Consider the following 6,789-nt stretch of genomic DNA (forward strand, 5'->3'; position numbering starts at 1 on the left):
TCCCTTTCAAATCAAATCACAAATTCCTTGGCCTACTGTTGATAGCCCCTGCCTAACCTGGGGCTGCCACATACAGTACCTGGTGACCTCATGCCTTAAAAGGCTAAACTTAATGAAATCCCTGGCTGGTGTCAAGTGGGTGCGGACAGGCGTACTCTCCTCCATTTTTATTGTACTTATATCCGAGTCGCTTGGACTACGGATGTGAGGTTTATGGAGCGGCCTCACAATCACTTCTCCATAAATTGGATATCATACAAAATTCAGCCCTTCGTATTGCACTGGGAGCCTTTAAGTCCTCCCAGTCTGTGCCCTTCAGGCAGAGGCTTCCTCCCTCCCTGTCACACAGACGCTCCACCTTCCTTGTCCGGACCTACACCAAGCTTGCCTCCTCCCTAGATGTCATGCCCTCCACTCCCTCCTCCTGCGGCACGGCAGGAGCCACTTCATGGCCCCTTGCCCTATCAAGCCCACACACCCTTTGTAGATAGAGCCTCTCCTTCTTTGCAACTCTCCGGGTGACTCCCCACCTTTCCTCATCCTCGAAAAACTTCTCCTCTGGGCCCTTGGTACCCTCTCTTCCTCAGTCTCACTGTCCTTCATACACCAACACAATGGTTCAAAACCGGCTGCCCAGTGCAGGGCAGAACCCTATTCATCTCACTCCTCCACTCTCGGTACCACACCCACTTCCACATCTACACCGACGGCTCCCGCCTCACTACCCCTCCATCCGTCGGTGCAGCCATATTCATCCCTCCAGGTCCCTTGCCACTGCCTGGAGGTTACCGGCCACTGCCTCCATCACCACGGCAGAACTGTTTGCCATAAAGAGGGCCTTCAATTTGCCACCACCCTTGCTGCCCCTGCTCAATAGCCCTCTTCTCTGACTCACTCTCTGCCCTCCAGATTGTTAAATCACACCGCCCACACTCCCACCACCACCTCACCCTTATAATTCACCACCTCATCCTCCACCTGACCTCCCTGGGACACACCATCCACCTTCAGTGGGTGCCTCCCATGTTGGTGTCATAGGTAACACCGTGGCCGACAGGGCAGCAGCAGAGGCACACACCCACCCTCCCTATTGACTTAGCTACTGACCAGACAGACTTCCTGACTGACCTCAAGACAGCCTGCTGGCGACACTGGGACACAACATTGACTGACGCTTTACAGTACACCTCACTGGGACACATTAGACAGGACACAAGACACCACTGGTGGACCTACTCCCCAACCGGGCACTGGACACGGCCATCACTAGACTCAGAATCGGCCACACCGCCTCAATGCCCACCTACACAGGCTGGGCATGACTGACTCTCCCACTGCCCCTGGTGCCCTACCCAGCCTGACACCCCAGAACACCTGCTGCTGCACTGCCCTCGGCACCATTCACACCGTGTGGCCCTCCTCCACTCACTGTCTGCCATTCACCCACACAGGCCAACACTGACTGACCTCCTGGGTGGCTGCACAAATTCCTGTCAGGCTTTCAAGACACTCAACCTCACCAGGACCTTCCTACACAAAACAAATCAACTTCACCGCATATAGCCTGACCACATCACCTCCGCATCCCGGACCTTTGGGGCACTAGAGGCTGTGACACACAGCCTGCACGGCCCAACAAATCCCCAAGAAGAAGAAGAAAGGTTAGCTTAGGTTAGATTATGATAGGTTAATGCCCTAGCGGGGAGGGGGGTTCCAGGGAGATGCAGCCCCACAATTAGGTTACATTAGGTTAGGTTAGGTTAAATTAGGTTAATGGCCTAGCGGAGGGTTCCAGGAGGGGGATCTAAGTTACATTAGGTTAGTTTAATGCCCTAGCAGGCGGGGTCCAGTTAGGTTACATTAGAAATTAGGTTATGCTTGGTTAGGTTAGGTTGGAAAAACTTGAAATGTTATGGAAAATTTCCGTAATTTTTTTTTTTATTTTTTTATTTAATATTGCGTTTATTTTCCCCATCAAAACCCCCGATTCCCCACAAGCCCCCAAGCTTGTTTGGGGGGGATGGAGGGGAAGGGAGGGACAGACATGTTATAATGAATTACCAACAGTTTTTTTTACACTTAACAGATTTACCTGTGACGTCTGTGACAAGATGTTTTTGAACAAGGTAGACGCAGATCTGTGCTACAAAAATCATTTGGACATGTGCATCCAGCCTCTGCCGCGTGTACCAGGGCCATCAGAAAATATTCCCTGCAGAAATTAAATGTGTAGTGTTTTATTTCAGCCTTGCCCTCAATTATCCCATTCCCATAATAATATCTCTATATTACGGTGGAATGAGGCTATACGTCACAGCTTGGCGTGATCCTGCGACTAAAGAGTACAGTAGTTTTTTCGGCGATCGACGAGGGAGATTCGTCTGGCAGTATTACTATCGTTTGCAGTAGCAGCGTTCGGCGTGTAACAGCGAACGCTTCTGGACCGTTCGCCTTTTGCAACGTGCTACTGAAAACATCTATAATGTTTTTAAGCTAAGGTTTAAGAGGAGAGTTCAGCTTTAGAAACAGTTGAGATGGCAATGATGCCATCAGGTTGAAATAAAGGATCGAGAGATGGATGAAGTTATCAAACATGTTTCTTTCAGATGCCAGCAGTCTCTCGAGAGGAGTTGGATCTCGAAAATTTTTTACCTTTCTATTAATGAAGAAGATTTTGGCAAATTGTAGGACAGACTTGGCATGATTCCGAGTAGACTATTGAGGACACTTACAGTAGAAGGTGTGAAAAGGTATAGTCAAAAGTTATTGAGAGCGCTCGTACAAGCAAACTTAGCAGAGTAGCTTTTACACTATGATTGTATGATAAAAATAATAGTGATCTATCTTATTTTAATTGTTCAATTTCTTAAGAGTGAAGAGCTAATTTGACAAGTGTTGCATCATTGAGCCCACTTCCGTGGCGGGCAGTTTGATTTCCTGAGACGAATGACAAATGTACAGCATTACCCATTATTTTGTGGGTAATGCTGTGCATTGCGTCATTCGTCTCAGGAAATCAAACTGCCCGCCACGGAAGTGGGCTCAATGATGCAACACTTGTCAAATTAGCTCTTCACTCTTATGAAATTGAACAATTAAAATAAGATAGATCACTATTATTTTTATCATACAATCATAGTGTAGCAGAATAGGGGTCATCTAGAGTATGACTGAAGAAATCAAGTAAATGTACCTACGAAATAAATTTCTATTAACTTACCGTACGGTAGATATTACGTAGTACCTACATAGCAGTAAATAAGAATGATAATATGAAATATGAGAGGTATCCATATTTGTTAATAAACAAATAAGAACATGACAGAAAGAACTCTAGAAAATAAAAGGGCAAGGAAATTCATTGCTTGTTATAAATAAGTAACTAAATTCAACTTTAATATTAGTGAAATAATAATTTAGATAATCTAAGTTACTGTTTTCATAATTGAAACTTTAATATCTATCATATTGATTATTACAAGAATGAAATACGAAAAAAAATCGATTTGCTATCATCCCTCGTTTGACTATTGTATCCGTCTGTCCGCCATTCTTCTACAGCATATTGAGCCGGACGGGAGCTGCCTCCATACACAATGCTGATGAACAGACTTGCCGTGGCTTCCAGGGGCCTTATGACCTCAGCCATCAGGAGGGGAGGTGACGGGGGAGTGCCTGGCGCGGTGAGTACTGGCGGGGCATGGGAAGAGTGATTAGTGAAAGGACAGTGAGGGTGAGAGGCGGCGATCAGCTGATGGAGGTATGAGGCCCGGCCCGTCTTGGCCGGCCTGCTCCACCTGGCTTTCAAACCAGACGCATACATTTTTTAAGCTGCCTCATACAACTACGATTCTCTTTTTGGTGTTAATGGAGAATGCCGTCATCGTCACTGGTATGAAAGAAGAATAGATGTTTCTTGAGAAAGCCGTCAGTCTCGTACGAAAGAGTGCACTAATGGAAATTAGGTATTTAAGACACTTTTCTTCCATACACTTTCCCTCGTAAATAACTCAGGGTTCATGCTAATTCAAAAGTTTTGCGTAGAACACGAAAATCCCTACATTGTTAGGTTAGGTTATAGCCTAAGTGAGTAAAGGATTAGGTTTAGTTAGAATGCAGCAATGATTTTATATGTGTAGAACACAAAAATTTGTGCATTTTGAATATATTATCGAAATTTAGGAGTTTTTTGGAAATTAGAATTTTTTCGGACGGTCAGGAATGCTCATTTCGTGTACAAGGCATCAATATGTAACCATTGATGCCTCATATTTACCCATTCTTCTTTCATGCACTTTCTATCACAAATTACTCATTTAGTATTTGTGTGGAATTTTGCAAGGAACATGAAAATTCCTGCATTGTTAGGATAGGTTTAGTTATAATGCATCAATGGTTTCATTTGTTTAAAACACGAAAATCTGTGTCTTTAGAAAACAATTCCATAAATGCAGGTATTTTTCCAAGATCTAGGGATTTTTTTCCGATGGTCAGTATTGTCCATGTGTTGTGGGTAACAAAATACTGTAAATCTTACCAATAGGACTTCCTAATGAAGCAGTGAAATACTGACATTTAGTGATGAAGTAGTTTATGCCCAACACATTTTTTTTGTTGTATTTGGCAGTCAGCCTTAGTGTGTCTTACTAAGTCCAGCGAACTGTATTCCACAGTGTTTTCCTCTTCTTCATGTGTTTGTTTACATTAGTAGGGCATTCTGGGCCCTGTGGGGTTTGTGGTATGTATAAGTCTCATTTCACAGGCATCCAACGAGAGCCCGCCATGCCAGTAATTAGTTAAAAGCACGTATCAGGGCAAAACCAATCACAGACCTCCGTCTATAGGACGTCTAATGAGAGCCTGTCATGATAAGAGTTACTTGTATGTTATTGCATTTGTTTCTTATGAAAGAGGGTGAAACACATCATCTTCTACCAGTTCATAAGTTACTTTCACCATGGACCCGTACTACTTGGATTGTAAGTTCAGGATTTTTATTTTTATTTATTTATTTATTTTATTTTATTATTTTTTTTTTTTTTTCATCATTGCTACATTGAAAAACACAAAAGTTTGACTGTGTGTGCATCACAAGTTGATTTTGCTTCCAGAATTGTGAGTAATATCACATACTACCTGACATTTTTGTGATTCCTTTGAAGGGGTGCAGCACTCAGCATTCAGTTAGCTGCTAGAAGGGAGCAGCTGTGGTTAGCCTATGTGCTGTTATTGGTGAGCAGCATTGCCAATGCTTTACCACATTTTGTATATAGGTTAAAATTAGCTTGGGTTAGGTTTTGTTTAGGGTTTGATTAGTAACCAGGGAGGCAGTCTGGGAGGGCACAGTCCCCTCCCACAACTGGCTAGTCTGGAGGGCGGGCTCCAGTGAGGCTGTGGCTCTCCAGCTAGTTTAGAGTGGGGATCCAGGGGGGCATAGTCCCTCAGCTAGTTTAGGCTAAAGGGGGTATGTAGACTTTTTTGGGAGGAAAATTTTGCTAAATTTGTCTCCCCTCCCCAAATCCCCCAATTCCCCACATGCCCCCAAGCTTACTGACGGGGAAGGGGGGAGAATATTTTAAAGATACTTAACGAGGTGCTATTGGTAAATTTTACCCAAAATACAAACATTGATGTATTCCTTATTACTAAATGTCAGACTGATGCCTTTTTCCACATTTATCTTTCTTTATGCCTTGGAAGACACTGAAGATGATATTTAAGTATATATTATAGTTTCCATTCAAGGATGGGGTATTTTTATTTGGTGGTTTGGGTTACATTTGGTCATTGCAAAATATTTAGAAAGGCATCAGTCAAACATTATCTAATGAGGAGTGCATCAATGGTTTTATTTTGATGCCTAGAACACAAAATTTGCATTCCTGACCATCAGAAAATCCTTAGTTTCAGGTTTAGGGATCTCTTGGGAAGGCTGGGGTTTTGGATGGCGTAAGCCAAAATAAACCAAATTTAGTATTATTGGAGAAAGTAGTTAGTATCACTGACAAAAAAAAGGAGTGTACACCACTGGAAAGTAGACATTTTTCTAAGACACTTTCCTTCTGTACACTTTCCCTCACAAATTATTAATAGCTATAGCATTAACACTATTAGATAAATTTTGTATAGAACATGAATATCTCGCTCACTCAAATGCCACCCTGGGATTCAGGAAAAATTCATTTATTTTACATTGATTCTTATGGGGAAAATGGTTTTGGTTTGCAAACATTTGAGTTTGTGAATGGCTTTCAGGAATGAATAAAGTTTGTAAATTGAAGTTCCACTGAAGTATAAAAAATGGCACATCATAACAGCAGTAGCAATGAGTAACTTCCACTTATTTTTTGTGGTAAGAATTGATATTTGACCATATGTTAATTTTCCTCATCCACAAACTGCTTGTCCACCAGATCCCCAAGTTTGTTGGGATTGAAGAACCAAAAGCATTGATATATAGAGTTGTGTGCCTTGTCTTAATATTTATCCATTTCCAAATTAATCTAACATAACAATGAAATCTCTCATCTGAGACATCCATTAAAATTGTATTCGACATAAGAGATTCTCTTGCTTCATTTGCAGCTACTGGGGACTGAGGTTTGATTTTATCCTATCTTGACACACAAATCCCTCACAACATTAGAGATACATAATTTATTTTACATTAGTAAAGAGAAACAATGTAAAGGAGTGGTAAGACTGAGATTGTTATTTTTTTCTAAAGTTATTTATGAACACTATGACTTACAGTGGATGAAGCAAGCATTCAAAATACTAGTCCAGATA

This window comes from Portunus trituberculatus, chromosome 35, assembly GCF_017591435.1.
Source record: "Portunus trituberculatus isolate SZX2019 chromosome 35, ASM1759143v1, whole genome shotgun sequence".
NCBI lineage: Eukaryota > Metazoa > Arthropoda > Malacostraca > Decapoda > Portunidae > Portunus > Portunus trituberculatus.